Source organism: Electrophorus electricus, chromosome 17, assembly GCF_013358815.1.
Source record: "Electrophorus electricus isolate fEleEle1 chromosome 17, fEleEle1.pri, whole genome shotgun sequence".
NCBI lineage: Eukaryota > Metazoa > Chordata > Actinopteri > Gymnotiformes > Gymnotidae > Electrophorus > Electrophorus electricus.
The window spans coordinates 11,043,725-11,054,842 of NC_049551.1; the positions used below are offsets into that span (position 1 = coordinate 11,043,725).

The following is an 11,118-nucleotide window of genomic DNA, read 5'->3' on the forward strand; positions in this document are numbered from 1 at the left end:
GGCGCTGTATAATTCTGCCCAGTCCAATCGACTAAGGTCCCTTTGCCCTGTTTTTATTGATTTTCACATATATTAATATTTAAAACGCAATTGGCTGTGGTGAGCTTTCAAGAAATTATATCCTTTGTTCCATATTCTGTGGACATAAATGTAATACATTAGACTCATAATGTAGTGTATGTGCACATAAACGAATGATCATATTTGATTAGGTTGATTACGTTGTCAGAGTAAAAATTCCAGATTAAATGGATGTTAATACAGGAGCTAGAAGCACACGATCACTCTGCGCCGTGTGCTTGCCTCGTGTATCCTAGAGACCGCTTCTCATAATGAGTGGGACCACCGAGCTGACCAAGCACGGCCTGAGGGCTGGCCAGCCTTTTGAGTCCTTATACCGTCATTGGTAAATAGCCGTCGGCTTCAAGGAGTAAATGCAACGTTTGTGACCGCTCCTTATACGTTGTGCGACGGAGAGAGAGAGCAAGGATGCATGAAAAGGGTATATGAGAGAGAGAGAGAGAGAGAGAGAGAGAGAGAGAGAGAGAGAGAGAGAGAGAGAGAGAGAGAGAGAGAGAGAGAGAGAGAGCAGTCTCCATATCTATGACACCAAAGAATTATGCCCGCTGTCCTGACCATAAACGCCCGCTGCTTCCATCAAACGGCCAGACAGGAAACCCCCATCGGTGAGAAATGGGAATATGACTTACGAATCGTTTTATTGCGTTTCCTAACCGCAGCTTTGGGGCCAGAGTATCGTTTCATGTGGCCTACTAACTCCAGTCTACATGTTACCCGTAGATCTACGAACACTTCTACATAAATTATAACACAGATAAAATTCTTAAAGACAAAGTAATTTGTGTGTTCTATAGAAATATTCTCCAAAGGAGTACTGTGCTTCTCTTATAGTATAATAGAATAGTAATCTTAAACAGTTGATATCTCGGTAAGATTTGAGATCATGCAAGCCTGCAATAGCACGAAACACCGGCCCACAGACTCATTACACTCATATTGGAAGACTGCCTGCTCCGCGCGTGCATTTATGTAATGCTATAGGCTGGGCGCACGTCTATCTGGTGAATATATCACGAGCTCCTGGAATTCTAAACGTCAACGAGGTCCCGTAACGGGGTCCGGAGCATCAGCAGTGCCCGGAGCTGCCACGCAGTCTGCGCGCACTTTGCAGGCTGGCAGAGATTTATAGCGCCTTTGGGTCCGCGTGACCAACGGCAGCATTTCACTCTTTGCCGAGCTAGCGCGAGCCGAGTAAAACGCACGGCAGGTGCCGGCGCTCTTATCTCTCGTATTCGCGAGCTCGGGAGACGTAGGACTTCGCGTCCGTCTGTTTTTTTTTGTTGTTGTTGTTCTTCTTCTTCTTGCTCAGAGAGGAGGAGGATTCGACATTCCCGGTGAAAGGAAGCGTGACTGTCTGAATACGGGACACACGGCTGAGAAGGCACTGAGGCTGCGCTGTGACACGCGCGCGCCGTATGGCTTATCGCTCGTGTCTTACGTCCGAACGCAGGAACAAATCTTGCGTTGAACGTTCCAAGCTGCGTCGATTTTAAACGCCACCTCCTCGATCGGATTGCTTAAGTTTCACGGATCTTTATACGCGCACATAGACCTGCCTTTTGGGATTGACGGGCTCTGATGTTTTTAAAGTGACGAGTTGCAGGAAGAGGATATCGAGGGGCAGTGTTTAATCACCCCCACGCCAAAATGGATTGTAAAAAGGAATGCTGATTTGAAGAAAGAATATTTGGTTTATTTCGATAGGCTACGTGGTGGTCTTGTAGAATACAATTTAGCAATAAAAAGCCATTGTATCCGACTCCAGTTCCTCTCGCCCAATGTTGAAGTCATTTTTGGACACCGAGCCTACCTACACAACTCTCTTAGAAGGCTTCGGAAACAGTTCGCCAGGTTAAAAGCAACACCGTCGCCTCGAGCCACCGTCGCGTGCGTGGCGTTTACGGATGCTTGATTCGCCGATGCTCCTATAAGTCCTCGCTATCACGCACGTGATCCCATCCTATTCTAACGTTCGTGAAGGTAAGTCTACCATGTAGTATCCGACAACTAAGCAGTTTCTATCTAAATTGCCGTTCGGTTTACATTTCAGGACTCTTCGAGGTAACAGCGTGTATGCAGGAGCGCGTCAATAAACTATACGCTAATTTGGACAGTGTTTGATTTAAATGCCATGGCTGGCATTTGCACGAAATAGAATTCGATTTTCATCACATATGGATCGAAATATTTTTCCACTCGATCCTGCCCGAAGAAAAGTCGGAAAGAAGGCAGTTCAGTACCGGACTGATCAGGCCGCTATCCATGGTACTAGGGTGCAGAAAAGTTTCCGTATACGATGTGTAACTAACGTGTACCGAGAAAAACTCATTTGGACAGGTTGCGTTCACAGACATATACGTGTAAACTGATAACAGGTTATATGCAGACAGAGTCTTTAAAACTCCACTAGATTAATGAATGTAATATAGTAACGTTTTTTTACTGTGTGAAATTTGTCTTTGTGATTTTAGTATAGTCTATAAACTATATCGAAATGTTGAACAGTGTTTAAAAAGTTCACAAACTTTATTAAACCTTATCATTCCCTTTGGTTTAACTATGAACGAACTCGTGAGTTCTGGCAAGGAAGACAGCCATAGAAAACGTAACAGAAAAAGTAAGAAAAAAATAATACGCTGGTACAGAAGTGAAGCATCAACTATCATAGTCGTAGGTCAAAATGCCCCCATGACCAACCAAAGAAGAAGCTGGCACACCAGAGTGTTTTTTTAAATGTGAAAGATGGAGCACTAGAGTGTGTTTTAACTCTGAAAGATGGAGCACTAGAGTGTGTTTTAACTAAAAGGTGGTGCACTAGAGTGTTTTATCTGTGAAAGATGGCGCACTAGAGTGTGTTTTAACTGAAAGATGGAGCACCAGAGTGTGTTTTAACTGAAAGATATAGCACCAGAGTGTGTTTTAACTGAAAGCTGGAGCACTAGAGTGTACTTGAACTGTGAAAGCATGCCCCCAAGCTGCAAGAAAAGAAATAGCCAATATACAACTGGCAATTCTAAGAATACCTCAATATAAGGGCTGCAAAGAACAAGCCAGCAAAGCCCAAAAAGGCTCAGGGGAATTTTTAATAATGCATTGCCTGTTAAACATGAAGGATGTGTGATATTAGACCATGCAGTTGTTGAGGTGCTGTCAAACACAGCTTCCCAGGTTAAACCATCAGGACTCTGGAATGGGGGAACATCTGAGCCATCCTAGTGATGCATTCATTTCCCATAACCTTTTGAGAGGTCAGAAGTTCACTTTCCCACTAGGAAACTTGGCTAGGACAGGGTGACAGGTATGCTAATGAAATTTACATTTACAGCATTTAGCTGACACTTTTATCCAAAGTAACTTACAACTATGACTGAGTACAACTTGAGTAACTGAGGTTTAAGGGTCTTGCTCAGGGGCCCAACAGTGGCAACTTGGCAGCGGTGGGGCGTGAACCAGCAACCTTCCGATTACAAGTACCTTAATCGCTGAGGCTCTCAGTCACTTGCTCTGTGTCTATCCTCTGTTCGCACACACTTCACTCATGTATGTACACACACACACACACACACACACATTCTACACCCTTCACTCATATACTGTCTGTGTCTGTGTGCCTTTCCTTATCCCTCCTTCTGATTCACACACACACACACACTCTTCTACACCCTTCACTCATGTACTATATGTGTCCCTGTGCCTACTCCCCCCTCTGACGCACACACACACACACACACACACACACACACACTTCTACACCCTTCACTCATGTATCGTGTGTGCCTCTATACCATCCCCCACCCTCTGATTCAACACACACACACACACACACTAATGGAGATGCAGGCTGCCCGCACAAAGCCGTGTCATCTACAGCATGCCTGGACCTGATGAACAACATGTCTGCCCCTCTCCCCTGAGGGGCAGACACCTGCATGACTGGTGAGCAGCAGTATGTTAGAGTGTTCATGTCATACTGCTCACAGCTGCTACTGCATTTCTTCTTCTTCTTCTTCTTCTTCTTCTTCTTCTTCTTCTTCTTCTTCTTCTTCTTCTTCTTCTTCTTCTTCTTCTACCTGGGCTGCGTTCAGCTTCACTTACATCTGCTCACTGAAGCCAAGCAAGGGTGAAGCCGGGTTCTGAGCCATCACAAGTGGCAGAGGTGTTGTTGTGCAGCGCCAGACCTGTACCACACTCTAATTGTCTCCTTCAGATAATAATGGTAAAGGATGCAGGGAAGAGAATGAGGGAATATTTATATTTATCAATTAAACATGAGAGTAGAGTTGAAATGGTAAGATGATGCATTACTTATCCTAACTCTAACCATAATCCTAACTCTAACCCTAACCCTAATCCTAACTCTAACCCTAACCCTAACCCTAACCCTAACCCTAACCCTAACCCTAACCCTAACTCTAACCCTAACCCAAACCCTAACCTTAACTATAATCCTAACCCAAACCCTAACCCTAACCATAAACCTAACCCTAACCCTAACCCTAACCCTAACCCTAATCCTAACTCTAACCCTAACCCTAACCCTAATCCTAACTCTAACCCTAACCCTAATCCTAACTCTAACCCTAACCCTAACCCTAACCTTAACTATAATCCTAACCCTAACCCTAACCCTAACCCTAACTCTAACCCTAACCCAAACCCTAACCTTAACTATAATCCTAACCCAAACCCTAACCCTAACCATAAACCTAACCCTAACCCTAACCCTAATCCTAACTTTAACCCTAACCCTAACCCTAATCCTAACTCTAACCCAAACCCTAACCCTAATCCTAATTCTAACTCTAAACCTAACCCTAACCCTAATCCTAACTCTAACCCTAACCCTAACCCTAATCCCAACTCTAACCCTAACCCTAACCTTAACTATAATCCTAACCCAAACCCTAACCCTAACCATAAACCTAACCCTAACCCTAACCCTAATCCTAACTCTAACCCTAACCCTAACCCTAATCCTAACTCTAACCCTAACCCTAACCCTAACACTAATCCTAACTCTAACCCAAACCCTAACCCTAACTCTAATCCTAACTCTAACCCTAACCCTAACCCTAACCTTAACTATAATCCTAACCCAAACCCTAACCCTAACCATAAACCTAACCCTAACCCTAACCCTAATCCTAACTCTAACCCTAACCCTAACCCTAATCCTAACTCTAACCCTAACCCTGACCCTAATCCCAACTCTAACCCTAACCCTAACCCTAACCTTAACTATAATCCTAACCCTAACCCTAACCATAAACCTAACCCTAACCCTAATCCTAACTCTAACCCTAACCCTAACCCTAACCCTAATCCTAACTCTAACCCTAACCCTAACCCTAATCCCAACTCTAACCCTAACCCCAGCCCTAACCTTAACTATAATCCTAACCCAAACCCTAACCCTAACCATAAACCTAACCCTAACCCTAACCCTAATCCTAACTCTAACCCTAACCCTAACCCTAATCGTAACCCTAACCCTAACCCTAACTCTAACCCTAACCCTAACCCTAACCCTAACCCTAATCCTAACTCTAACCCTAACCCTAACTCTAACTCTAACTCTAACCCTAACCCTAACCCTAACTCTAATCCTAAACCTCACCCTAGCTCCAGTCCTATTAATGATCATGTTAATTATAGTAGAAAACAAAAAAAGACCCTGGATTAGCATTAATAGTGGGAATAGTTTGATTTATATGACCTGTGCTTGGGTGACCTGAGGCCGACCATGAGATGATAGGATATGTTTCACAGGGCTGGTCATTTGGAGGAGACAATGGAATAGCAAAATAAGATTTTACAAAATAAAGGTTTGTACAGTGAATTTGCTATGTTCTTGATTAAAGTGTGAAATTCTTAAATACACATAAACACTCACACAAACATAGAACACAGACCTTGCAAATGGTTTGCTGCTTCTCCTCAACATCATAGAGCAACTCTGATTTAGTCATTTTAATTTTCCATTCAGCGTGGCTGTAAAGAAGTGTGTAAGTATGTTTGTGTGTGTGTGTGTCTGTCCTGGTCTAGAATGTTGGTCCCCAATAGGTGTGTTGGTGTTGGCTTTAATCCATGTCTAAAAGCTCATAAGAGCTTTTTTACTACTGCAGACTGCCACGAATAAGGTTATTAGCTCAAATGCGTGCCTTCATAACCAGATGCTCATAACTGAAATGGCACTTGCAAATCATTCAAAGAATAGCCCTGTTCAAAATAACCTGCTGTGCTAGTACATTACTTTCCATAAAAATCCATTTTTCCATGTGAAAATATTGTTGCATCAGTTAAATTAAGAATATTACATTTCAGTTCACCTTTAGCTACTAACAGCCAATGATGTTACTTTTTTCGACAGATACTGGTTATTGTGTAATTACTTTACTTTTCGACAGAGACTGGTTATTGTGTGATGAATTTACTTTTTAACAGAGAGGTTATTGTGTAATGACTGCTTTTCAACAGAAAGGTAATTGTGTCATGAATTTTAGGACTCAAACCACTGGCCCATTAGCTACATATGGCTGAATCTTGTTTCTCAGTGGACAGCGATAACTAATGTCCCACCTTGTTTATAGTGTGTACAGTGCATTTCGTGGTTGTAATGCGAGAGTAAATCATGACATGTGTGGCTGCCAACGACTCAAGCAGGACAGCTGCTTCTTGTTGCCATGGCGACGAGTGCCTCGGCATAGTCTCGTGGATCATAGTCTCATAGTCTCATGGATCATTGTCTCATAGATCATTGTCTCATGGATAATATTCTCATGGATCATTGTCTAATGGATCATAGTCTCATAGTCTCATGGATCATAGTCTCGTAGTCTCATGGATCATTGTCTAATGGATCATAGTCTCATAGTCTCATGGATCATAGTCTCATAGTCACATGGATCATAGTCTCTTGGATTATAGTCTCATGGATCATAGTCTCATGGATCCTTGAAGTAGGGTGAAGCTTTCAGAACATATCGCAACCAAATGAGTGAATGGTCCAAATGGATCTTTTTTGTTTGAATATGTTCGCACTGGAAATATAGTGGGACTGTCATAGCTGTTTGTAGGCCAAGTCCTTTGGTTAGCGTACACATTATAATACACAGAAGGTAAACACACATTCATAATTAAAAACATAATTAAACAGGCATTAATTAAAAAGCTCAGACCCTGGTTTCACACACATATGCTAAATAGGATCTAGCAGCCTACATATATAATTGTGTGTGTAATTTGGAATGTGTCATCGTTGTTTACATAGATTGTCTGATCTTGAATAAACTGAAGCAAGGGATAGTAGGGACTCCTATTTCGTCATTCTTCTCCTTTGTCACTCATTTGTCATAGTGCCTCTTTCATTTTATGTCACGGGGCGAGGCAGTGACTCCCTCCTGACAGTCTGCTGTGTGATGTCACATCGACTTGCTTACCCATTCCTTCATCTCCTCTGGAGAGTAGGAAGCTACTAAAATGATGAATGTTCTCCTTGATGAATCTGCTCAAACTGAATCTGTCTTACTGACACTCTCTCTCACTTTGTGTCCATCTCTCTCTCTCTCTCTCTCTCTCTCTCTCTCTCTCTCTCTCTCTCTCTCTCTCTCTCTCTCTCTCTCTCTCTCTCTCTCTCTCTCTCTCTCTCGTAGCCTGTGCTGTTTTTAATGTGGACTCTGGTAGTGGTAATGGCCTCAGAGAAATACAGGGTTATGACAGGGTTATGACAGGGTTATGACAGGGTTATGCTTGAACACAGGGTAATGATAGGGTAGGTAAGGACATGGTTATGTTTGAACACAGTGTAATGATAGGGTAGGTAAGGACAGGGTTATGTTTGAACACAGGGTAATGATAGGGTAGGTAAGGACATGGTTATGTTTGAACACAGTGTAATGATAGGGTAGGTAAGGACATGGTTATGCTTGAACACAGGGTAATGATAGGGTAGGTAAGGACATGGTTATGTTTGAACACAGGGTAATGATAGGGTAGGTAAGGACATGGTTATGTTTGAACACAGGGTAATGATAGGGTAGGTAAGGACATGGTTATGTTTGAACACAGTGTAATGATAGGGTAGGTAAGGACATGGTTATGTTTGAACACAGTGTAATGATAGGGTAGGTAAGGACATGGTTATGTTTGAACACAGGGTAATGATAGGGTAGGTAAGGACATGGTTATGCTTGAACACAGGGTAATGATAGGGTAGGTAAGGACAGGGTTATGTTTGAACACAGGGTAATGATAGGGTAGGTAAGGACAGGGTTATGTTTGAACACAGTGTAATGATAGGGTAGGTAAGGACAGGGTTATGTTTGAACACAGGGTAATGATAGGGTAGGTAAGGACATGGTTATGTTTGAACACAGGGTAATGATAGGGTAGGTAAGGACATGGTTATGTTTGAACACAGTGTAATGATAGGGTAGGTAAGGACATGGTTATGTTTGAACACAGTGTAATGATAGGGTAGGTAAGGACATGGTTATGTTTGAACACAGGGTAATGATAGGGTAGGTAAGGACATGGTTATGTTTGAACACAGTGTAATGATAGGGTAGGTAAGGACATGGTTATGTTTGAACACAGTGTAATGATAGGGTAGGTAAGGACATGGTTATGTTTGAACACAGTGTAATGATAGGGTAGGTAAGGACATGGTTATGTTTGAACACAGTGTAATGATAGGGTAGGTAAGGACATGGTTATGTTTGAACACAGTGTAATGATAGGGTAGGTAAGGACATGGTTATGTTTGAACACAGGGTAATGATAGGGTAGGTAAGGACATGGTTATGCTTGAACACAGGGTAATGATAGGGTAGGTAAGGACAGGGTTATGTTTGAACACAGGGTAATGATAGGGTAGGTAAGGACAGGGTTATGTTTGAACACAGGGTAATGATAGGGTAGGTAAGGACATGGTTATGTTTGAACACAGTGTAATGATAGGGTAGGTAAGGACAGGGTTATGTTTGAACACAGGGTAATGATAGGGTAGGTAAGGACATGGTTATGTTTGAACACAGGGTAATGATAGGGTAGGTAAGGACATGGTTATGTTTGAACACAGTGTAATGATAGGGTAGGTAAGGACATGGTTATGTTTGAACACAGTGTAATGATAGGGTAGGTAAGGACATGGTTATGTTTGAACACAGGGTAATGATAGGGTAGGTAAGGACATGGTTATGTTTGAACACAGTGTAATGATAGGGTAGGTAAGGACAGGGTTATGTTTGAACACAGGGTAATGATAGGGTAGGTAAGGACATGGTTATGTTTGAACACAGTGTAATGATAGGGTAGGTAAGGACATGGTTATGTTTGAACACAGGGTAATGATAGGGTAGGTAAGGACAGGGTTATGTTTGAACACAGTGTAATGATAGGGTAGGTAAGGACATGGTTATGTTTGAACACAGTGTAATGATAGGGTAGGTAAGGACATGGTTATGCTTGAACACAGTGTAATGATAGGGTAGGTAAGGACAGGGTTATGTTTGAACACAGGGTAATGATAGGGTAGGTAAGGACAGGGTTATGTTTGAACACAGGGTAATGATAGGGTAGGTAAGGACAGGGTTATGTTTGAACACAGTGTAATGATAGGGTAGGTAAGGACATGGTTATGTTTGAACACAGGGTAATGATAGGGTAGGTAAGGACAGGGTTATGTTTGAACACAGGGTAATGATAGGGTAGGTAAGGACATGGTTATGCTTGAACACAGTGTAATGATAGGGTAGGTAAGGACAGGGTTATGTTTGAACACAGTGTAATGATAGGGTAGGTAAGGACAGGGTTATGCTTGAACACAGTGTAATGATAGGGTAGGTAAGGACAGGGTTATGCTTGAACACAGTGTAATGATAGGGTAGGTAAGGACAGGGTTATGTTTGAACACAGGGTAATGATAGGGTAGGTAAGGACATGGTTATGTTTGAACACAGTGTAATGATAGGGTAGGTAAGGACATGGTTATGTTTGAACACAGGGTAATGATAGGGTAGGTAAGGACAGGGTTATGTTTGAACACAGTGTAATGATAGGGTAGGTAAGGACATGGTTATGTTTGAACACAGTGTAATGATAGGGTAGGTAAGGACATGGTTATGCTTGAACACAGTGTAATGATAGGGTAGGTAAGGACATGGTTATGTTTGAACACAGTGTAATGATAGGGTAGGTAAGGACAGGGTTATGTTTGAACACAGGGTAATGATAGGGTAGGTAAGGACAGGGTTATGTTTGAACACAGTGTAATGATAGGGTAGGTAAGGACATGGTTATGTTTGAACACAGGGTAATGATAGGGTAGGTAAGGACAGGGTTATGTTTGAACACAGGGTAATGATAGGGTAGGTAAGGACATGGTTATGCTTGAACACAGTGTAATGATAGGGTAGGTAAGGACAGGGTTATGTTTGAACACAGGGTAATGATAGGGTAGGTAAGGACAGGGTTATGTTTGAACACAGGGTAATGATAGGGTAGGTAAGGACAGGGTTATGTTTGAACACAGTGTAATGATAGGGTAGGTAAGGACATGGTTATGTTTGAACACAGGGTAATGATAGGGTAGGTAAGGACAGGGTTATGTTTGAACACAGGGTAATGATAGGGTAGGTAAGGACATGGTTATGTTTGAACACAGTGTAATGATAGGGTAGGTAAGGACATGGTTATGCTTGAACACAGTGTAATGATAGGGTAGGTAAGGACAGGGTTATGTTTGAACACAGGGTAATGATAGGGTAGGTAAGGACATGGTTATGTTTGAACACAGGGTAATGATAGGGTAGGTAAGGACAGGGTTATGTTTGAACACAGGGTAATGATAGGGTAGGTAAGGACATGGTTATGTTTGAACACAGGGTAATGATAGGGTAGGTAAGGACATGGTTATGTTTGAACACAGGGTAATGATAGGGTAGGTAAGGACATGGTTATGTTTGAACACAGGGTAATGACAGAGTTATTCTTGAACACAATATTATGCTTCTGATGTTTCTGATTTTACTCATTATT

General features: G+C 42.2%; 1 protein-coding gene across 1 annotated transcript in view; it reads left to right on the forward strand.

Moving 5' to 3' along the window:
• The first annotated feature begins 1,265 nt into the window (after nt 1-1,265).
• Nucleotides 1,266-11,118, forward strand: part of fam163ba (family with sequence similarity 163 member B, genome duplicate a) — an 18,471-nt gene continuing 8,618 nt past the window's right edge. Inside the window, exon 1 of the mRNA XM_027007270.2 lies at nt 1,266-2,061. The gene's annotated coding sequence lies outside the window, so the exon portion shown is untranslated. The remainder of the gene's footprint in view (nt 2,062-11,118) is intronic.